This window comes from Macaca nemestrina, chromosome 10 (assembly GCF_043159975.1).
Source record: "Macaca nemestrina isolate mMacNem1 chromosome 10, mMacNem.hap1, whole genome shotgun sequence".
Lineage (NCBI taxonomy): Eukaryota > Metazoa > Chordata > Mammalia > Primates > Cercopithecidae > Macaca > Macaca nemestrina.
This window is the reverse complement of record NC_092134.1, coordinates 17,355,250-17,379,459: the sequence shown is the minus strand read 5'-3', so window position 1 is coordinate 17,379,459 and position 24,210 is coordinate 17,355,250. Positions and strand designations below refer to the sequence as shown.

Sequence of the window (24,210 nt, the reverse complement as noted above, 5' to 3'; positions counted from 1 at the left end):
ATTAAGTAAGGCAAGAGTGGCTGCTATCATATCCATTTTACAGAAAACTGAGGCTCAGGAGGGTGAAGTTCATAGGGGCTCCTCATGCACCAATTCTGGAGCACGCAGAAGAGGCTTCCTGGAGCTCATGGTGCTCAACCACTAGAGGGCTCAGACAGAATCCCGGCTCTGCCCCTCACTCGCTGAATGGCATCCTGAGCAAGTTACTTAGGCTTTCTGTGCCTCAGCTTTGGCATCTATAAGATGGAAACAAATGAAAGCACTGCATCTTAAAATGCTGAAGATGACATGAATGAATATGTATCAATGACTACAACTAGTGATTGCTTTAAAATGTAAGTCAGATCCTGTCACTCTTCAGTACAGATCTTTCCATTGGCTCCCATTTACTTTGCAATAAAATCCAAAATCTTCACTGCAAATGGCCCATGGAACTTCACATGGCCTGGCTGTCCAGCAACTTTCTCTCTGTTCTCAGCCTTTGGCTCACTCCTCCTCCACCAGCTGGCTTCCTAGCTGCCTGGAGACACACAGAGCTCAGCACTGCCTCCAGGCCTTAGAACATTTTGTTCCCTCTCTTAGGAACACACTTCCTGGCTCCTCTGTCACCTCTCCAGCCACCCTTCCCTGACCACTTTCCCCATCACCCTCCTTGTCCTACTGGATTTCTTTCTCATCAGCACTTATGGCCGCCCAACAGACCACACGGTGTGTTGATCTGTGTATTCATTTCTGGTCCACCGGCCCTGCTCTTAAATGCAAGCTTGATGAGGGCAGGGATGGGCTGTCTTGTGCATCACTGCATCCCCAAGAATTGGAACAGTGCCTAGCACCTTGCTGGCCCTCGGTAAATGTTAGGTCTCCCAAAAGGCAGGAGACACGGTCACTACAGGCAATGAGCACAGCATAAGCAAAGGCCTGGTGGTGGGGACAGAGCATGATCCAAGCAGGGACCCACACAGAGTTCCTTTGACCTGGTGCTGCCACCCTGGTTAGGGGAAATGGGCTCTGCTTACCACCAAGACACCTCGGACACACGGATTTCTTAGAAGCCCAGTCAAAATGCTCTGGGCTGACTCCTTCTCCCATATTTCCTCATCCCCTGTTCTGTTTGACCCCTCATCCTTTCCTGGGGTCACTGCTGCCTTCATCTGCAGCCCAAGGATAGGGGTACAGGCAGCCAGGGCTGGGGGTCCCTCAGTCCCAAGTAGCAGCTTTGGGGGTCTTTGGAAGGCTGGTGTCTAACAGAATGAGGGGAAGACTTTGGGAGGGAAGAAACCTCCCCAGGGGAAAGCTGCCTTGTGCAGAACTCACAGCTCACAGCCATAAAAAGAATAAAAACCAGAAAAGGCTGCATCTCCTTGGCCCCTTTAAGAAAGACACCTTGGGATTCTGGCTGGAGGTCACATCAGGAAACTGAACATGCACGGAAGGGGCTGCCCAGTAAAATAAATAATCATTTATTAAGGTACTTATCTGCACAGCAGGAAATCAGCACAGGGAGTGTGGGTAGGGGAACAGAACCTCCCTGAAGAAGACAGCCATCTTTAAAAGAGGGGAGGCTTGATTTGAAACACTTGTCTCCAAATGGGACCAGTAATCCTCAGCCCTTAGCCTCATTCCAAACCTCCCAGGAAAAGGAATAGCAGTGCACAGCTTTCTAGAACTTTCCAGGGCAGAAAGAAAAATGAAGAAAGAAGAGACCTTCTTCAGGCCACCACACTGGCTCCCCTCCAACTTGTGCCCATGAGTTTTGGGCTGGAGCTGAGATGGTAGCCTAGCAACATGTTTTATTTCTGCAAAAGGAAGTGATCTTTGAAACGGAGCCACAAGAAGATCTGAAAAGGGATTTCCCAATCACAGCCCTGGGTGAAGCATCTAGGATGGAGCTTCCTCCAAAAGCCAGACTGGCTAGAGCACCACGGCACCACTGCTCCCCTTTCTTGAAAGCTTCATACTTTCTCCTTCCACAGAGGCTGTGCGGGATTTTCTCTCTTTGCCTGGAATGTTCTTTCACTACCACACACTCCACCACCTCCATCATCCCTTGCTTCCCTTGGCCCGGGCAACTTCTTCTCCATCTTCTAGATTTCAACTCAACCAGGGAAGCCTTCTCTGATCACTCTTAAGCAACCAGCTGAGCTGCTACATATGGGCTCTCGCATACCCACCCTCCCACCACTAAATTGTGTATTGCTCAGTGCTTATCATGGCTGGCATTGCACACTTTATATGGGTGCAATAGTTTATTGCATCTCTTCTCCACTGCTTCGGTTGTACCTTACACTATAGCCACAATGCATGACACATCGTAGTCCCTCAATGAAGATGTTTTGAATTAATGAACAAATGGACTTTTGGGAAAAATATATCAGTATACTTCAGTCTCCTAGTTAAGTATCCAAACACTTGAATGCATGCATGAGTGAGGGATGAATAAATGAGCAAGTGAATGAATGAGCAAATGAATAAATGAACGGGTGAGTGAATGAGTGAGTTATTGAATGAATGAGTGAATAAGTGAGTAACATAGTGACTGCATGAGTGAAGGGGGAAGTAAAAGAGTGAATGAATGAATGACAATGGCTCCCTCGAGGGTGGTCCTATTAGTTAATGCCTTTTTTCTGTCTCTCCTTTTCTCTGTATGCAGAGAAACAGGTAGAAGAGGTTGGCATGAATGTGACTCTAACCAAAACACATGGCAAGGGAAGGAGGGCATTTCCCAAAGGGGCACCTGGTGGTGGGGTGCGGGGGGATGCTTCCAGGCAGAAGCTGACCCCCAAGGGGCAGCTCTGTCCCTGACCCCTTTCACCTTCCCTTGTTCTGATCTTTATGGGGCCGTCTGCCTTTTAGCATCAAAGGAGACAGCAGGGCCGTGACTTGTCCCACAGCAGTTCTATAAAAATGTAATTACCCAATAACCCGCTGTCTGCAAAACAAACCATCTTCCTGTTTCTTCTCCCATAAAAAGCATTTGACAGCCCTGTTCTATCAGCTTATAAAACCTGGAGAGAGTTGGCTTAGCCCCCTCTGAAATGAAAACCCTTAGCGGGGAGAGTCCCAAGTGGGGAGAAACACACCTCTGACCCTCCAGGCAGTTGCTTCAAAGTCACTGGAGGTTTTCAGAGAAGGCAAAGAGAGCAACCTCTCTTGGAAAAATGGGTGACTGGATAATGCAGATCACACCTAAAAAGGGCAAAAGCCTTGGAAACTCTAAGAGCCCAGGCCTGCTGTGGGCACAGGCAGCATCATTGTATCTCACCAGAAAGTCATTCCTTCATTTATTCACTCAATAAACATTTATCAGGCACCTATGACATGCTAGGCATTAGGCTAGGCCTTGAGGGTAAGACTGTAGTGTAATAGGTGCTGGTCCTTTAAGAAACTCACATCTAAAATATACATTTATTTTAAATAATGGAGCACTTTGATCTGAATTTATTGACATGTAAAAAGTGCATATAATCCATCATTACATGGGTGAGGCAGGTTATAAAACAGTAAGTAGTGATGGATACATAACATCAAAAATGTACTTAATGCCACTGAATTGTACACTTAACATGTTAAGTTTTATGTTACATATATTTTACCAATATCTACATTGGTAGATTTTGATTGGTAAGACTATATTGATAGATATGGCTTCATTTTGACTTTTTTTCATTGAAAGAGAAACAGAATGGACCTGGGGGTGGTGATAAAATTATTCTATATCTTGACTGTGAAGCTATCTAGTGGGTTCATGTGTCCCCCACAAAGATATGTCCAAGTCCTACCCTTTAGTGTCTGTGAATATGACCTGATTTGGAAATAGAGTCTTTGCAAGTGTAACTAAGGCAAGGATCAAGATAGATTATACTGGATTGAGGATGGTCCTAAACCCAATGGGAGTGTCCTTGCAGAGAAAGGAGAGGGGGATTTGACACACTTACAAAAAGAGGTCCTGTGAACACGAAGGTGGAGATTGGCCTGATGTGGCCACAAACTGGGGAATGCCTGAAGCCATCAAGAGCTGGAAGACACAAGGAACAGCAATTGCGGGAAACTAACCCCGATTGTCTACCAGACAGCATGCTTTCATCACAGAACTGTTCACTAACAAGGGTAGTTTTGCTGTATTCAAATTATACTTTGATTTTCAAAATATCTTTTAAATAGAAACAGAGGGATTGAATAGACATTTCTACTTTTGTACACATCTCCTCTGTTGCAACAGCAGAAGCACACGAAAGGACACGCATGTGTCCTTAGGGAAGGCAAATCAAAGCCCTGGTGGGATATTACTGCACACCCATTAGGGTGGCTGTCTTCAAAAAGGTTGATAATGATAAGCATTGGTGAGAGTGTGGAGAAACTAGAATCCTTCGCATTGCTGGTGGGAATGTAAAACGGTACAGCTGGTGCAGTGGAAAACAGCGCACTGTGGCTCACGCCTGTAATCCCGGCACTTTAGGAGGCCGAGGTGGGAGCATCATCGGAGGTCAGGAGTTTGAGACCAGCCTGGCCAACATGGTGAAACCCCATCTCTACTAAAAATACAAAAATTAGCCAGGTGGGGTGGTGGGCGCCTGTAATCCCAGTTACTCGGGAGGCTGAGGCTGGAGAATTGCTTGAACCCAGGAGGCAGAGGTTGCTATAAGCCGAGATCATGCCGTTGCACTCCAGCCTGGGTGACGACAGCAAAACTCCATCTCAAAAAAAAAAAAAAAAAAAAAAAAAAGCACTAAACCCTAAACCTAAAATTACCATGTGACCCAGCAATTCCACTCCTAGGTATAAACCCCAAAGAATTGAAAGCAGGGACTCAAACAGATGCTTGTACGTCAGAGTTTGTTGCAGCATTATTCACAGTAGCCAAAAGGTGGATGCAACCCAAATGTTCACCAGCCGATGAACAGATAAACAAAATGTGGTAGTATGTTCAGACACTGGAATATTATTCAGCCATAAATTTTTTTAAAATCTGATACATGCAACAATATGTTGAGCCATGAAGACATTATGCTAAATGGAAGAAGATAACCACAAAAGGACAAATATTGTATGATTCTGTTTATATGAAGTACCTAGAATAGGCATTTGGAGACAGAAAAGTAGAAGTTACCAAGGACTGGGGAGAGTAGGGAGGGCATTACAGGGCTCCTGTTTGGGATGATGAGAAAGTTCTGGAGATGGATAGTGGTGATGGTTACATAACATCAAAAATGTACTTAATACTACTAAATTGTACACTTAAAATGTTAAGTTTTATGTTACACATATTTTATCAATATCTACATTGATAGATATTGGTTGGTATAGATAGGTAATAAGATTTTATAGGTAACAAACTATATATAGATATTGATATATCTATATATATCTATATGTAGAGATATTGATATATCTATATCAATATAGGTAACAAGTTTTATGTTAAACTTGATAAAGTTACCTATATGATATGTATATGATAAAATACAGGTAACAAGTTTTATGTTACCTATATTTTATCAAGGTAAGTTTTATGTTACCTATCTATCTCAATATAAATACAGATATTGACATACATTTAGACGTAGACAATGGGGAGAGGTGCCTAGATGGTATCAGAGATGTGGAGGCAGTTTCTGTTTTTATAATTTCTGATGTTTCTAATACTTGTTTTACTGTGAATATACATTGTATAAGCAGCTCATGGTCTGACAAGTGGGACAGGTAAGAAAATTGACAATTGGAGGATATGAGAGCCAGGGCATCTAAATCAGACTGGGGAGGGGGTTCCACGAAAGGGTTCCTAGAGAGAGGACAATGATCAGGGATAAGCCAAGCAAAGAAGTAAGGGTGGAGGAGAGAGGGCACTCCCAGTACAATGGGCATTGAAAGTACCTGCGTCTTACCAACCAAGCAACCAGGTCAGCAAAGTCACACGGCTTCAAGTTCCTCAGCCCTAAAAATGGTGACCATAATCCTTAATATCTCATAAGGTTATGGGATGATTAAGGGAGGCAATGTGTATATAAGACTTTGCAGAGTCTGATATGGATTAAGTACTGGAAAATGCCAGTTATTGTTAATATCAGTATTAGCGTAATCAGCTGCAGCCAGATTGGTGGGTTAGAATCTTGGCCTGGCCACTTGCTGTGTGACCTTGGATCTGCTAGTTAACCCTTCTGTGCCTCAGTTTCCTATTCTGTAAAATAAGGATAAATAATAGTACTTACACCTTAGGGTGTTATGAGGATTTTACAATTTAATACCTATAAATCAATTACAACAGCACCTGGCATATGACAAAGACCATATAAGAATTAGCTATTACATTTTGTCATGACTATAAAGGAAAAGAAATGTCTGGAAACAGTACAAAAGAGAAGTGGAATGGCCAAACATGCTTAGGGAAAGAGCAGTGTAAGAATCATCTTCATGGAAAAAAAAAAAGCAAATAAAGCCTTTGAAAAAAAAATCATAAATCTGAAAATAAAGTGTCTTATGATGATGCGGTTGCATTTTGGATCAAGATACTTTTAGCTAACAAAATCAAGTTAAAATGGGTTTTGACAGAGTGAAAAGATGTGGGAAATGCATAAAGGAATCAGGCTTGAAAGGCTGAAAGTAAGTCCTCCTCTTTGTTAGAGAAAGTTTCACTGTGTTCAACATCTGAAATTGATGACTTTGGTGGTTTCCTTTGGGGAAGAAAATATCCTGACATTTCCTGGTAAGTCTTCCTTCCTACCTTCTTGCCCTTAATGATATTTTCTATCAGCCTAATGTCCCTGCTTGAGCACTGATGGCTGTGTGGACACAGATAATATCCAGAATATTAGCAGTTTGGAAGGCTCAGAGCAGCATCCGCCACCTTCATAAAGATGCAGGCAACACTACCGCATAAGCGCCTCTTAACATGCAGTCACAAATCACTGCTCAACAAATTCCAGAATTTCAAAGCTGTGGCATAAATTTCCAAGCCAGAAGAACAGCATGGGAGCCTTAAGTGCTGGGTTTCAACCCTCTAGACTCCCTGGAACCACTGTCTGAGGTTCTGGCAGCATCAATATGGCCCTTTCAGCCTTCTAAGGAATATGAATGGTGTGTTAAGCCAATGAGAGACAGTACATAGTCTTTGAATGGAATCCACAGTGTGTACACCAAGGCTTTTGGCTCTGCTTTGAAAGTTTGAATAGCAAATCCCTGCTCCTCAATCCTCTGCATTATCGTCTTTTAAATGGGTGTAGCAAGTTTTATCCTGGCACAGAATAGAAGGTCTTAAAAAGTCTTTGGGGGTAAAGGGGATGGGATGAGAAAAAAAACAAAAACTATGACTATTGGGATTTTATTTTGCCTTTGACAGAAATCTTTAGAAACATCATTTTACTCATTAGTAATATATTCAGCTCCAAGTAGTAAGAATGCCTCACTATATCCCTTAATTTAATAGTCCTTTCTTACATAATGAAACTTCCAGAAGTGGTCTGCTTCATGTTCTGGTTCAGCAGCTCAGCCACGTCTTGACCAATATTTTGACAAAACAGCTGCTGCAGTTCCAGCCATCACATCCAAATTCAAGACAGGAAAAAAACGGAAGGGGAAAGTGCTGCATCTTCTCTTTTACCAGGACAATAAATTTTTTTTTTCCCAGAACATTTTGCAACCGACCTTTTGGACAGAGCTGTGTCATATACCATCTGAGATGCAAGGAAAACTGGGAAATTAGAGAACAGAACTTTGACCAATTATAATCCATAGCCTGGGTCTGGGCTCAGTACTGCTCTGAACAAAACCTGGATCCTCTTAGGAAGGGGAAAGGGCAATGGATATAAGGCAGGCAATGAACGGTCCGCCCAAGTCTTCTATCCCAACATGCACACAACTTCAGTGATCAAAAAAAAAAAAACCAGAAGAAAAGAACCCAAAGCAAAAATATTAACAATATGACACTATTCATTTCTTGAAGGGAAACTGATAAATCTTATATGTGTTGGCCTGATACCAGGATACATTTTTAAAACTTGTGAAAGTGAAAGCAATGAAGGCAGTATCTGTAGAGATGTTCTGAAATAATTCCAACGGTGAGCAGTCAGATTCCAAGCTTCTCGTCTAACTGGTATGAATAAGTCTCACTGAATTACTCTGAAGGGAAAGGATATTTTTCCCAATTCATAGAACCCACAGTGAGACATGAGAGAAACTTGGCATAATCTTTCCAGTCAACGGATATGTATCGAGCAAAGCAGACATGGTTCCTACCCTCACAGAGCAAACAGTCTAGCAAGGCAGATAAAGAATCACGTAGACAAACACAATGCTATAAACTAGCACTCTACTAAGTGCTATGAAACTTAACAGGATGCTCAGAGGCAGAAGAGCCTAATTGAAGCTGGATAGGATCAGGATAACGATTAGAAGCACAAGCTTCAGAACCAGGTCTGGGTCAACTTCCCAACACGCCACCAGGCCCAAGACCAGTGAACTTGGATCATAATAAAAACAAGTATTGACTAAGCACGGATCATGTATTAAACACCACACTCAGCCGTTTAATCACCATGACAACACTTTGAGGTCAACTAGTCCCATTTTAAAGAGAGGATGATCGGTGATAGAAATTTACCTACCTGAAGTCACAGAATTGGTAACTGGAGGAAGTTGGTATGAACCTGTGTTACTCCTTCTGCAAAAGCCAAAGCCATGCCAATTCCCTACGTCTCAGTTTCTCACATGTGCAGATATCAGGTTGGTAGATGAAATTAGGTGAAATGATCCATGGGCAGCAGCGGGCACCATGCCTGGCACACAGCGAGTGTGCAATAACCGGTAACTATTATTCAAACTCTGAGTTTCTGGGATTCATTTCATCATTTCTTCAAGTCCTCTTGGCCTGGGAAGTCTGAATCCAGCCATGCCAACTGATCCATCTTCATAGGGGCTTTGAGATCTCAGGGGTCAAAGAGACAGGAAAATCCATTTTTTTCTTTCTGTGCAAATCAGGAAACACCTAAGTTAACAGCTAACAAAAATAAATCAGAGTAATAAGAGCTTTAGTTCAACATTTTTAAAAACACAAAACAACTACCACATCTCTTAAAATGAATAGTAATCAGGTAAGTTCTCGAAATTAGACCCAAAGACTTTTCTTGTTTTGAACCGTGAAGAAATTTTTCAAGAGATGAAATTGAGGACATATATCTTGAATCATTTGGGGATCGAGGGACTCATTAAGCCATGTCAATAAGAGGAGTTATTTAAGCAAATGGATAAAAGCCATTTATTATTTAGCACTTTATATTTGTAAAGGGCTGATCCATTTTCTCTAACCCTACCTGCTCCTGACCCCACATTACTTATGAATTTTTTCAGAGCTTCTCACTCATGAACAGGCATCCTTCAGTGCCTGAAGTGAGCAGGCGTTCCCATTTTACAGATAAAAAGGGTGAGGCAAAGAACAAAGCCCTCAAATGAGAAGACTGGAGCAAAGCATGGTTTACCCCTGTTGGTCAGCTAAGGAGATGAAAGCAGAGACTGACTGGGAGATTGAGCTGGACCTAGGTAAACTTGCCCCAGATCAGCCAAGATGGCAACCCACACATTCTGCTCTCAGGGTCCACAGTCTCAGGTAGCCCTGCTCAGGAAATCAGAGCTCCATCAAGTTCAGAGGGTAATGAATACCAATGACAATACCAGAAATAAGAATTCTAAACACTGCTGTTCCTTACTGAGCCCTCACTATGCCAGACACTGAGATAAGCCCCTTGTATTCACTGCCTCTTGGATATTCCAACAACCTTATGAGCTAAATACTATATATTATCATAAAGCCCAACTTTACAGATGAATAAGCTGAGGCACGAGATAATATGTAGCTTGCTCAGCATTCCTCAAAGAAGCAGCTGCAGAATGGGCATTTGAACCTAAGTGCTCTCAAACCTGTGACTACATTTCAGGGGGATTGAAAGGGTTCCAGGAATTCCAGAAGCATTTGCCATCCAGCCAAGCCCTTATTAACTTCAGGAAAAATAAATAAATAAATGTGAAATCTACAAATGTTTTAGGAAGGTGAGCAAAGGAGTCCGAGCTCTAAGTTGTTACTGTGTGTCGGGAGTTTCCTGTTTCCCACCAATAGGCACAGCACACCAAACACTTGCTCTTAGTCAATGCTGCTGGCAGCCCTGAGGAGGGAGGGATCCCCATTCCACTTGATAGATGAGGAACTTGAATGTCAGAGAAGTTGCCTTAACCAGCAGATGGCAGCGCCAATATCCAACATCATGCCATCTCACTTCTGCAAAGAAAACTTGGGTAGCTTTGCAATACCCTTTCAAACCACTCCTGCCATGAGGAGGAATCTGGAGGAAACTCATATCTCTATGAAAATAGTAAGTAGGAACTTGGAAAGACCCAAATTTCCCATCAGAGTCCCAAGCCTGTTCCTCTGGCTCCCAGCCTAGCTGCTGCCAGTCTCCCAGGAGTCCTGAAAGTCCCGGTGGTTCTGGGACACTGTGTTAGTGTGTGTGTTCGTTCAGGTCCTCTGAGAAACAGATGCCAGGCAGGATCACATGTACCAGGATTGCACAGAGGGAAATGCTTGTGTGAGAGAAAATGAAAAGGGAGCTGGAAGAGGCTGGCAGAGCTGTCAGACTGAGATAGATGCACGCCCAACCTTGAGTGAAGGGGAGAGCAAGGGGAGTTGGACAGAGGCCTCCAAGACTGATGTGCAGTGAAGATAGCTCTGCAAGGCCCTTGGGGAGTCCCAGAGCAAAGTCACTGCTGGAGGAGTCCCGTGTCTCCCAGAAACAGGCCTGCCTTCACATCCCTCCTCACTCAGTTATTGGCTTGGAGCAAACAGTGGGAGGCCAGGCCTGGCAACAAAAAGCCATGGGTGTCAGAGTAGCAGCTGGCACCCTTGCAAAATCACACTCCCTGTAGTTGGAGGTTGGCGAGGCACAAACATCTTCAAGGCTTACAGGAACTCAAGTCAGGCAAGTGTTCCCAGGGCTGCTCTAAACCAACCTCCATGCTAGGGTGACACTGTCGTCCAGCTGCCTTGGGAACTGGCAAAGTCTCACTGAGGTAGAAGGCAAGACTCAACTCCGGAGGCAGGGCTCAGACACGGAACCAAATTGAGGACTAGCTAAAACAGAGTCAGGGTGGAAGCCCTTTTCCATAAGCCACGCCCACTAGTATGCCATGTCAGTTTACCATTACCATGGCAACACTCAGAAGTTACCACCCCTTTCCATGAGGTACCCTGACAATCCAGAAGTTACCACTCTTTCTAGAAATTTCTGCATAATCTGCTCCTTAATTTGCATATAATTAATATAATTGCATATAATTAAAAATGGGCATAAACATGACTGCAGAACCGCCCCTGAGATGCTACTCTGGGCACACTGCCTGTGAGGTAGACCTCTTCTGCAAGGAGCAGGACTTCTGTTGCTGCTGTACACTGCTGCTTCAATAAAAGTTGCTAACACCACCTGCTCATCCTTGAATTCTTTCCTGGGTGAAGCCAAGAACTCTCCTGAGCTAAGCCCCAGTTTTGGGGCTTGCCCGCCCCATATCACCACCTGTGACCTCCCAGCTGCCAGTGGAGGAGGATGAGTGCCCGCATCTGGAAGATGACATGTAGACCACCCCTGCGATGGGCAGTTCATGCTGGAAGCAAGTTCATGCTGGACCCAGTCCCTGCAGGTGGGAGGAGGAAAGGGAAGTGAAGGAATAGAGAAAGTCTTGCAGGGTCTTATGTCGAAGGCAACCTGGATACACGCGTCTCCCTGTCAACAGGCTGCTTCTCTCATGCCAAGCATGCTGATGCACATGGTACAGCCAGCCTGCATGTCCGTGGAGTTCATCCTGAAGTGAGATCTGATACTCTAGTGGTTAAGAACTTAGGTACCAAGTCAGACCAACACGGATTTGAATTCCCACCTCCACTGCTTACTCCATGGGTGGCCTTGGGGAAGATAAAGTCACCTTGCTGGGCCTTAGTTTACTCATCTTTAAAATGGGTTCAACACCACCTCCCAGGGTTGTTGTGGAAAATAAAGGAGAGAAGTTTGTGAAGTGTTTAGCCCTTCCCCTGCCTGACTGTACTCATCCAATAAATGCTAGTCTAAGTCCCATTCAACATTAAGAAATGAAAAAATAACTACCTTATAGAATTGTAAAAATGGAGGGAGATAATGTATATTAAATAATTAGCACAGAAACTGGCACATGGACGCTACAATAATCATTTTGGTATCATAAATAATAACCAAGATAATTACTGACAGATCTGTTGGCTGGGGCCGAATAGACCCTCTAAGTGTGTCAAAATTCGATCAGGTAGGTCAGCATCCCAGCTGGAAGCAGATAACAGACTCAAACTGGATAATGTCAAGGAGACACTGTTTACAAAGCTGTAGGTGGAGTGTGGGGAAAACACAGAGGATAGTGAAGCACCACAGAGCTGCTGCCAATGTGAACTGTTACCATCCCAAAGGCCTGAAGGGCAAAAGCAGGGAGCAGTTCCCTCCGGAGGAGGTTGTCTGCAGAGTGGCTGCTTACCAGGGACTGTGACCTTAAGCTGAGGGACACAGTAACCCCCACACCAAGGGAGCTAGGGGGTACATGCATAACCCTATTCTCCTGCCAAGGCTCCCATTGGTCAAGGCCACCAGGAAGCCAGGGGGCTCAGGGACTGGTCTGTGAAGTGACAGAGGTCAGCACCCCAGGGCAGGGAGCTGGATGGAGAAGGGTGGACAGTGGATCTGGAGTGGAAAACGGGAGACACTCTGCTCATTATCGGAATCGGCTGGGTAATGCTGGCTGCTTGGGGACCCCAACACCTGAAACTCCCATGCCCTCCCCCTGCCGTTCGCAAGTTTGTGACCAATAGTGGTAATCCAGTGATCGTTTTGGCAATGGCAAATGCTCAGCATGCAAAAGTACAATGGCTTGTGCAAGAACATACAAGCAACATGCACCGAGCACCTACAACATGCCAGTCTCAGTGAACAAGCCACACAAAGTTCCTGCCCTTCCAGATCACAGGGTGCCATGGAGTACACAGACAAGCAGACAGGCAATGGCAGAGTCACGGGACAGAGAAAGCCCAGAGACAGCTGTGGGGACCCACAGCAAAGGGTCCCAGGAACACCTCGTGGAGAAAGGGGAGCCTATACAGGATGGGAGGAAGAGAGAAGAGGTCAAGTGAGGAGGGTCAAGGTCCTGGGGGCAAGAGGGAGTGGGGCTTAAAGTAGCTTTAAATAGCTCATCTGGCCAGAGTGCAGCATTTGAGGCAAAAGTGGTGAGAGATGAGCCTGGACAGGAAGGCTGGGGCCAGGTCACACAGGGCCTCGTAGATCATGGAAATAAAACGTGGGCAGAAGCCCAGCAGCAAGTCCAACCATGGAAGAGTTTTGAGCAGGTGAGTGATGCTTCCAGATTTGGAGTGTTCTAAGTGCCACATGTACGAGATTCCTTACTGGGGTGGGGGGAGGGAGAGGGAGGGCGGGACAGGGAGAGAGAGAGAGAGAGAACGCATATGTGTTGGAAAGGATCAAGTGAACAGGAATGGAGCTCTGCCTGGAACCCAGAGATGGGGTGGGAGTGTGTCTAGTATCTAATTTCTGCTGGCACGAGCAGCCGGGAGAAGCACATGTATGACCTGACCTGGGAGGTCAAAGTGACCCACAAACAGCTGAACACCCCTGATCCTACTATTTCCAATCAGGAGGTCGTTTTCAGAGCTCAGCAGCTTCCTGCCCTCTACCAAATCCACCCACAGCCATCATCTCCTAAGTATCTTCCCCGCTTACCTCCCCTCGCAGAACTGAGAGCTCACCCAACTGCCAAAAGGCAGCAGATGGAGACAAGTTGGAGGCGGTGGCTGGGGGAAGGGAGGGGGCAGGACGGGAAGAACACTTCAGGACTCTGAAGATGACACAACACAGCTTACTCAGACAGAAATGTGATCTGTCCTCCTGGGGGCTGGCACTACTAGGGGGGCAATGAGCTGCCAGGTATAATTAGACTAAGCCCCAGCAACAGGCTCTCTGCCCCACTCATGTCAGCACCCTCTTTCTGGCATCTGCTTCTGGTCCCTATGCAGCACGGCTTTATCCAGTGACTGACCTGGAAGAGTCTCACCGCAGAGAAGGGTCCTGTGGTTTGTTTCCCTTATGGTCATTACCCTAGGAAAATTAATAATTGTTAATAATGATTAATGACAACAGAAATAATAACAATGCAATCATAGCAACTGCTTTTTGAATATATACTTTCTGGCGGATACTTGGCAAGGTATTTAACATACATAACCTCATCTAATCCAACCAACAACCCTATGGGGAAGGTAATATTATCCTCATTTTCCAGATGATGATAATGAGGTCTAGACATTAAGTGATACAAGCAGAAGTTAGGTCAGGTGCAGTGGCTCACACTCGTAATCCCAGCACTTTGGGAGGCCAAGGTGGGCAGATCACCTGAGGTTGGGTGTTCAAGACCAGCCTGGTCAACAAGAAGAAACCCCGTCTCTACTAAAAACACAAAACTTAGCCTGGCATGGTGGCAAGTGCTGGTAATCCAAGCTACTTGGGAGGCGGAGGCATGAGAATCGCTTGAATCTGGGAGGCGGAGATTGCAGTGAGTCAAGATTGTGCTGCTGCACTCCAGCCTGGGCGACAGAGCAAGACTCCGTCTAAAAGAAAAAGAAAAGCAGAGATGGAACTTAGCTTGTCTGGACTTCCAAGCACAGGTTCTTCACTGCTCTGTCCTATGGATCTCCCCTCCCACCAGACACCAGCAACTTGATCTGCTTCTGAAATGTGTCGTCATTGTTCCAGGTTGGGAGTCAGTTCCAAGCTCTAATCTAGGATTCTGAGAGCTGGATTTGTGGGATTCTAACCCACAGCCAAGAGTCTTTATCATCCAGGTTGATGCAGCCTTGCATAAATGATGGATATAGTAGGAGAAAGGTGAAAAGGAAAATTGGCCCCTGACCTTGGAAGCTATTAAAGGTGTTTGATGGAGACAGTGAAACAAACTGAGCTGGCCTCTATTTTGATGTCTGTAGGTCTGAACACCCTTCTCCAAGTCTAACATTTGTAACAGGCTCCATGCATATGTACTCAGATCCAGCAAGCATTTATTGGGCCCCTGCTGGACACAGTAGGCTGCTATAGACACTACGCAAAATGAGAAAGAGTCCAAGTGATCACTTTCCAGGATGGTCTAATCCCTGAGGCAGGAAGCAGTTTCCCCAAGTAATGCAAAAATGCTAGTCACTGCCTGCATTTCTAATAGCTGCAAATTGCTGCTTTGTGGCTTCTAAAGCAGGCAGGTGAGCTGGAGAGAGCAGGTGTCCTGATATCCCAACATTCAGCATCCACAATTTTCCCACATCTTCACACACACAAAAAATAATCACTGCATCCTTCTTTGCTCTATCTATCCTTGAGGTAGGAACTAATTACCCCCTGTAACTTCGGGATCATCAGCATGATTTGGGGCAGATATGCACACAGAGGCTGATAAAATCAGCCAATTCCTTCCTATGTCAGAATGCCTTGTTTATTCATTAGTGGAGCTTTGGACACTAGCAGCAGACAGGCTGGCTCCAGGGCATTTAAAAGGTCAAGAATCAGGAGCCCAGGAAGTCAGATCAACTGGGATTCAGACCAACAGAGCATCCAGGGATAAGGGCAGTTTTCTAAATGCACCAACAATGCACTTTGTCCTGGAAAAGAATGTGACCCAACAGAGGCAAGCCTCTCTAGGAAATGTCCTTTCTCTCCAGCCCAAGGTGGCTAATAACCCTTGCGTTCCTGCCTTCAACTAGAAGCCTTGCCTGAAATCACTTTGACCTTGAGGAAACCAAGACTGCCTTGGGGAAACTGAGCCAATAAAAAAAGGAATCCTGTAGAGTCTGGAACCCACTACAATCCACAAGAATGATCTCTTATTCCAACCAAATAGGATAGTAATGACTTAAACTAACAAGCAGAGAAAATTTAGCTCACTTTCATGCACCATTCTTACTAAACACTCAACATGCATCCTTATTTAACACAACAGTCCTAAGAGGTACCTACGTTTGTCCTCATGTAATGGATGAGGCTCAGAGAGGTTAAATCATTCACTCGAAGCTATCCAGCTAGCTAAATGGTGGAGCTGGGATTTGAACTCAGGTCTCTCCAAATCCAGGTTGGCCTAATCCACTTTGGTGGGAAGTAATAGCTGTTACCCAGCACTGGGGAGTTATAAAGATGTTGGGGCAGTGAGCTTGGTGAAGCCCAGATTTGAGGGAAAGGATATTTTTGTTTGTTGTTTGTTTTTCCCAGCACCATTCAGAAGAAAGAGTGCCCCAACAGGCTGAACCGGTTATATTATGGTGGACTTAGAGGATGGATGGATGACTCACCACCTGAAGGTTTTAAAGCTGGTGGAAAATACAAAGAGAGATTTGTTGGCTAGCATCTTAGAAAAAAATAACCCTGCCCGATAGACATAGAAACCATGCCACAGATGGAAAGTGTCCTGCCCAAATATGGACTTAGATTGCTGGGGTTTCTCCTGGTTTCCAGAACACTTGGTTTTTCAAACAACAACAACAACAACAATAGTAGTAGTCCACATTTTACTCAGTGCTATGTGTCAGGCTCTGTCCTAGGTATTTTATGTACATTACATTGTTCAATTTTCACAAAAGCCTCATGGGTAAGTTCCAAAGCTCCAAGAGGTTGAATCAATTGCCTAAATCACACAATTAGAAAAAGGCAGGAGTAAGATTTTAAAACAGAGACAGGCCTGACTCCAAAATCTGAACTCGTAACTCCTAACCTGTACCTTCTCTTTAGAGTAACATTCATTCAACAATGTTCAACCAGAACACTAAGCAGAATGTTCCAGGTGAATGAGAGACTGCCTTCCTTTCAGGAGCTAAACAGCTCATCAAAGAGACAGACACATACATAGGTAATTGAATACAATGTAAACATGCTTTAATGGGGGAGGAAGCAAATAACAGTTTCGGTGAGTTGGACAAAGTCCACCAAGAGATGTTCTATGAGCTGAGTTTCAAGGGATAAGTAGGTGGTGTTTGCTTAATGAAGAAGGGAAAAGCATTCCAACAGAGGGAATAGCAAGGCATGAGGAGAGAGCTAGGAAGCATTATGTGTCTCTAGAGAAAAAGAAATTCTAATTGGCTAGGGTATTAAGTAGGAAATGGAAACAGATGAGGCTTGGGAAAAAAAAACCCAAATGTTTATCAATAGGTAAATGGATTTTTTTTTTTCTTTTTTTTTGAGACAGAGTCTCGCTCTGCCGCCCAGGCTGGAGTGCAGTGGCGTGATCTTGGCTCACTGCAAGCTCCGCCTCCCAGGTTCCCGCCATTCTCCTGCCTCAGCCTCCCGAGTAGCTAGGACTACAGGCGCCCGCCACCTCGCCCGGCTAGTTTTTTTGTATTTTTTAGTAGAGACGGGGTTTCACTGTGTCAGCCAGGATGGTCTCGATCTCCTGACCTCGTGATCTGCCCGTCTTGGCCTCCCAAAGTGCTGGGAGGTAAATGGATTTTTTAAAGTTTTGTGGTATAACTATACAATCGAAGACTACCCTACAGAAAAAATAAACTAATACAAGCAACAATACTGATGAATCTCAAAAACATTATATTGAGTCGAAGAAACCAGACACAAAATAATATATACTGTATGATTCCATTTAAATGACATTCTAGACAAAACACAACTACGTGATGGAAGGACGGGCGTGGTGGCTCACACCTGTAATCCCAGCTGCTCCGGAGGCTGAGGCAGGCGGATCACCTGAGGTCAAGAGTTTGAGACCAGGCTGCCCAACATGGTGAAACATCTCTACTAAAAATACAAAAATTAGCTGGGCACAGTGGTACATACCTGTAATCCCAGCTGCTCGGGAGACTGAGGCAGGAGAATTGCTCGAACCTGCGAAGCGGAGGTTGCAGTGAGCCAATATCGTGCCACTGCACTCTAGTGTGGGCAACAGAGCAAGACTCCAAAAGAAAAGACAAGACAAGACAGAGAGGAAGAGAGGAAGAGAGAGAGAGAGAAGTGAGGGAGGGAAGGAAGGGAGAGGGGGAAAGAGAGAGAAAGAGAGAGAGAGAGAAAGAGAGAAAGAGAAAGAAAGAAAAAGAAAGAAAGGAAAGAAAGAAGAAAGAAAGAAAGAAAGAAAGAAAGAAAGAAAGAAAGAAAGAAAGAAAGAAAGAAAGAAAGAAAGAAAGAAAGAAAGAAAGAGAGAAAGAAAAGAAAAAAGAAGGAAAGAAGGAAGAAAAGAAAAGAAAAAAGAAAGTGACTGTGATAGTAATAAAAAACAGTGGTTTCCTCTGTGGGACAGTGGTTGACTAGAAAGGAGAAGGAGGTGATGATACTTCAGGGTCATGGAAATGTTCTTGATTACAGTCATGGTTACTTGGGGGTGTAAATTTGTCAAAACTCATAAAGCCAAACTCGTAGAATCTGTGCATTTTATTAAGTGTAAATTATGCCATAATTTCAAAAGAGAGAGGAGAGAGAAGAGGACACAGAGAAAAGAGAGGATAAAAAGTCTGATTTGGATCTAAGTCTGAAGGACTATGTAGCCTGGCTAAGGAAATCAGACTCTAGAGGGCAGGAGAGAAGCTGCTGAGATGTTTAAGCAGAGGGGTGATCTGACACAGTTTGATCTGAGGAAGATCACTCGACTCTAAAGGAAGACGGAGAACTAGGTAAAGACAAGGAGGACAATTAGAAGCCTAGTACCCAGGAGCTGGGTACTATTCCATTAGGGCAGTTGCCACGACAAAATAAAAAGGTGGGAACATTTCAGCTTGTAAAATTTAGAATGTCTGGATGTCAACTATGATGTGGAAAGCAGCAGGCAAGGGAAGGGTGTGGACAGCTCTGAGGTTTCTGGGTGACCATGTAAATGCCAGCATCCTTAATAAAGATGATAACTTTTATTTTAAGGGGGGCATGTTTAGGGACACAGGAGGGAGTTAGAACAATTAGTTTTAAGTTTACACATGGTGAACTTAAAGGACTTTTTTTTTTTTTTTCTGAGACGGAGTCTTGCTCTGTTGCCCAGGCTGGAGTGCAGCAGCGCGATCTCGGCTCACTGCAAGCTCCGCCTCCCAGGTTCACACCATTCTCCTGCCTCAGCCTCCTGAGTAGCTGGGACTACAGGCACCCGCCACCACACAGGGCTAATTTTTTCATATTTTTCGTAGAGACGGGGTTTCACCTTGTTAGCCAGGATGGTCTTGATCTCCTGACCTCGTGATCCGCCCGCCTCGGCCTCCCAGAGTGCTGGGATTACAGGCATGTTGAAGGACTTTTGAGACATTCAGGGGAGAGGGGCAGATGAACAGGGACAGAAAATAAATTGGGGACAGAGAGAAATCCAAGAAACAAAAGTAGTTATACTAGTTATAACTTGTATACAATGGCCAGTTACACAAGTTGCCATTGATAATGTGCTTCCTATGTACTTCATATCTCTTGGTCCTCACAATGCCCCCGAGGGAGATGCCCTTATAGAGGGCCACATGAGTTGCTCAAAACATCCAGCTAGTAAGGGAGGAACCAAGATTCAAACTCAGGCCAACCAACCACAGTGCTGAGAAAAAGATTCCTGACAACCATCCCACGAAGTGGATAGGAGCCCTCCAGGTGAGAGTGTGCACTGAGCCTAGCCAAAGCTTCCGTTGGCCCACAGCCCCAGAGGCAGGGTCTCCTCCCTCCTAATGCAATTCAAATTAATAAAACCTGACTGAGAACCATAGACTTCAGGAAGCACCCAGTTTTAAAGAACAGGGTCTGCCCCTCCAGAGCTCACACACAAATTCCAGGCCATCTTTGGACTCACTGATTTGAGGAATCCTACATGCCATGAAGGGATTCCTCAAGGCTACGTTTGGACCTGGTACCCAAAATAGACTCACCTCTCACTATAAACCAATTCTGGGCCTATTATGTATAATATAGTCTTGTATAGGTAGCAGCAACCTGAATCTGTCCTGAATATACAATTCCTCAACAACTCACTCAACAAGCATGTGTTAATTGCCAGCTATGTGCTAGGCATTGTAATAGGCACTGGCAAATGCAAATGTTTAAAAACATAGTGCTTAAAGTATCAACAAAGCAAGAGCACCATAAAACTGAGGGGGAAAAAAACTCTTTTAAGAATTTCATATTTTATGGCTGCATAGTATTCCATGGTGTTGAAGCTGGAAACTATCATTCTCAGCAAACTAACACAGGAACAGAAAACCAAACACCACATATTCTCACTCATAAGTGGGAGTTGAACAATGAGAACACACGGACACAGGGAGGGGAACATCACACACTGGGGCCTCTTGGGGGGATGGGGGGCAAGGGGAGGGAGAGCATTAGGAGAACTACTTAATGTAGATGACAGGTTGATGGGTGCAGCAAACCACCATGGCACATGTATACCTATGTAACAAACCTGCATGTTCTGCACATGTATCCCAGAATTTAAAGTATAATAAAAAATGAATTTTATATTTTATATCTACTGTAGTTAACAATATATTTTATACTTAAAAATTGGCAAAAGTAGATTTTAAGATTTTAAGCATTCTCAGCACAAAAAAAATGGTACATATGTGAGGTAATGCATACATTAACTAGCTTGATTTAGCCATTTCACAATGTATACGTATTTCAAAGCATATTATATATCATAAATATATAGTTTTTACTTGTCAATTAAAAAATAGAATATATTTATAAATGAGTTGTAATAGCAAAAAAAAGAAACCTAAAAAACAAGTAATTATCATAATAAAAATCAGAATTTAAATGGCATCGTACTCTTCTCAGTATGAGTATCTAAGGAAAGACATTGGTCTCTGCCTTTCTGGAACTGGGTGAAACATACGTTAGGGGAGATTTGAATATGGTAGAATTTTTGAGTTACATGTCTTGGTTCAAATCCCAGTTCTGCCACCTTCTAACTATGTGATCCCTAAATTATGAGCCTTGGTTTATTCCTTTGTAAAATGTAGATAGAATCAACTTAGAGTTGTTATAGGGACTTCATAAAGTAGTGTCAGGAAAGTGTACGGTGTAAGTCCATATAAATCAATATAAATCAAAATCTATGAGATTTTCCTTCTCCTAGGCTGTATTAGTTATCTATCACTACATTAAAAAATCACCATGAACTTAGAACCTTAAAACAACCCACATGTATTATCTCCCAGTTTCAGTGCATTAGGAATCAGGCATCATTTGCCTGGGTTCCTTTTCTTAGATCTCTCATAAGCCTGAAATCAAAACACTGGCCAGGGTTAAGGTCTCATCTGAAAGCTCAGTGGAGAAGATTGTACTTCCAAGCTCACTTACATTGTTGGCAGGATTAATTTTCTTTGGGATATTAGACTGTGAGCCTCAGTTCAAGCTGGCTGGTAGCCAGAGGGCACCCTCAGTTTCTTGTCACATGGGCATCCCCAACATGGCAACTAACTTTATCAAAGCCAGCAAGGGAGACAGTTTGCTAGCAAGACAGCAGTTCCAAGCTTATATAATGTAATCATGGAGGTAACATGCCATCTCCTTTTCCATATTCCACTGGTTAGAAGCAAGTCTCAGGTCCTGCCTACACTCAAGAGCAGAGGATTTCACAAAAGTGTGAAGAGTGGGGTTGGGGACCAATGGGGCCATACACTGGCTGACATTTCTCACTCCTTCAGCACAGTCTTCTACTATTGGCACATCAAAAAGGATGCACCTGCTTTTCAGCCCAAAAGATCTGTGGCATTAAGGCTCCCTCCAACATGGCAGTATAGGTTGGCCACCAGCTGAAAGGCGTCTGCAAATCCAGTGTCCTTGTCTTTGAACAAGACTGAATACAGGCATATATCTGCCTTCTGAGATACACGTAAGCTTCATGATCTAACTTGATGTGTGTCATCTCATCTAAAGGCAGATTAAACTTTGCTTACAGATACTTTCATAAACGAAAGTGTCCTATTTGAGATTAAGCAGAATCCCATAAAACCTAACACTTTTGAGACCAAGTTACGTTTTTTCATTCAGCAAATATTTAATGAATATTTACTTAGCGCCGGCACCATTCTAGAGCTAGAGCATACTGTGGTAAACAGAACAGAGAAAGCCTTCATCCTGGAGCTCACGTTCTATTGGAGGAGAGGTCAGGGAGAGACAGTAAAATAAATACACGACATGTTTGCCAATGTTAATAATCTGTCAAATGTGATTCCATTATAAAGTGTAAACATGAAATTTTAAATCCATGGTTTATTTCCAAATATGAGAATTAAAAAGTTCATTGACAATCCCAGTACCTACTGCCTCAACAGAACAAAGTTTCTCCAAATTGAAATTGTTTGAAACTATAAATATCTTAGTTGAGGTAGCAAGTACATGAATATATACATTTGTCATAATGCACTAAAATGTTACATTTAGAATGTGTGCCTTTTATTGAATATATAATTAATACATCTAATAAGTTTATGAATTATACATCTAACAAAACAAATAAATAAAAATAGAAAGACAAAAATTTCAGAAAGAAACTACCTAAGAAATACCATCCCTGAAGACAGATTTTCCCAGTTTGGCATCATCCTTGAGAGATCACGAATTATCCGAAACTACTGATTATAACCATATAGTTAGCCATTGTGCTGACATGAGAACAAGAAAATACATATTGCATCATGAATATACAGTAGTTTGTGAAATACATACGCCTTGAGTTTACTGCTTATGCAAACATCATTGGCCTGTTAACTCAACACCAAGTCTTGTACAGTAATAATTAAATTCGGTCATCTTTGATATTTTGCCAAACTTCAGTTATATAGAAACCATATTATTACACAGAAAAAAATTGTATTTTGTTTTCAGATGTTTATGTACACATTGGAGCCCAGGACATATTTTATTCAACAGTTTGTTAGTTTGCATTATAACATTTAAATTTTAGACATTTAGTGTGTGGATGGCCCTGTATTCTCTTGCCTGGAGTCTCACAAAGTGAGACAGTGGTATTATAAGTAAGCCATATTTATCTCACACTTTCTTTTCTTTTTTTCTTTTTTCTTTCCTGATAGGATCTTCCTCTGTCACCTGAGCTGGCATGCAGTGGCATGATCGTAGCTCACTGTAACCTCAAACTTCTGGGCTCAAGCAATCCTCTGGCCTCAGCCTCCTGAGTAGCTGGGACTACAGTTGTGCACCACCATGTTGGTTAATTTTGATATATTCATTTTTTTATGGATGGGGTCTCACCATGTTGTTCAGGCTGGTCTCAAACTTCTGATCTCAAGGGATCCTCCTGCTTTGGCCTCTTGAGTATCCATGACTACAAGCATGAGCCACCACATGAGGCTCATCTCACACTTTCAAATATGTACACCCTGTGATCAGGTAGAGCCCTCAGAATCACTCCATCTGCCCGGAAGGGACAGGGATTTACAGAAGAGCCCCTTTTCATTGCTGGGGAGGATGAGGCTGTGCTCCAATATTGGAGGAGCACATTGAAACCCATCAGACCTAGAAATCAAGGTGCATCAGACAGCAGGAGATAGAAGTAGCTGAAACCACAAGGTCTGGGGCAGGGGTTGGCAGTCTTTTCTGTAAAGAACCAAATAGTAAATATCTTAGTCACTTCAGGCCAGCAGTCTCTGTGGCAACCGTTCAACTGTGTCATTGTGGCAAAAAGCAGTCATAGATGATGCACCAATAAATGGGCATGGTTGCATGCCAATAAAACTTTATTTACAAAAACAGACAATAGGCTAGGTTTGGCCCCTGGGCCATAGGTTTGCCAATCCCTGATGTGGGATTTGCCAGATGGAAGGGTGGCGAAATCCCAGCTGTCCTTTCATAAGTCACCTCACTTCTCTGAGCCTCAGTCTTCTTACATGCAAATTCAGAAAAATAATGGCACCAGGTTCACAGTGCTGCTGTAAGGATTGTTAAATCAAAGAGCTCAGTACCATTTCTGGAACTCAGCAAACCACAATAAAAGTCAGCAATTACTCATGTCTGGTCCAGACTGAGGAGATTTCAACCATGATGCCACAGTCTGAATGTTTTTGTCCCCCCAAAATTCATGTGTTGAAATCCTAACCCCCAAAGTGATGGCATTAGGACGTGAGGCCTTTGGAAGGTGATTAGGTCATGAGGGTGGAACCCTCACGAATGAGATTAATGCCTTTGTAAA

At 43.6% G+C, this 24,210-nt stretch overlaps 1 long non-coding RNA gene across 2 annotated transcripts in view; it reads right to left on the bottom strand.

Moving 5' to 3' along the window:
* Positions 1–7,415: 7,415 nt before the first annotated feature.
* The window catches only part of LOC139356521 (uncharacterized), a 52,265-nt gene continuing 35,470 nt past the window's right edge, over positions 7,416–24,210 (bottom strand). Inside the window, exons 3-5 of one of the 2 annotated variants that reach the window (XR_011608490.1) lie at positions 14,101–14,159; positions 8,598–8,989; positions 7,416–7,667 (exon numbers count right to left, since the gene is read on the bottom strand). This is a non-coding gene — a long non-coding RNA (uncharacterized lncRNA). The remainder of the gene's footprint in view (positions 7,668–8,597; positions 8,990–14,100; positions 14,160–24,210) is intronic. The other variant, XR_011608491.1, reaches the window with a different exon arrangement.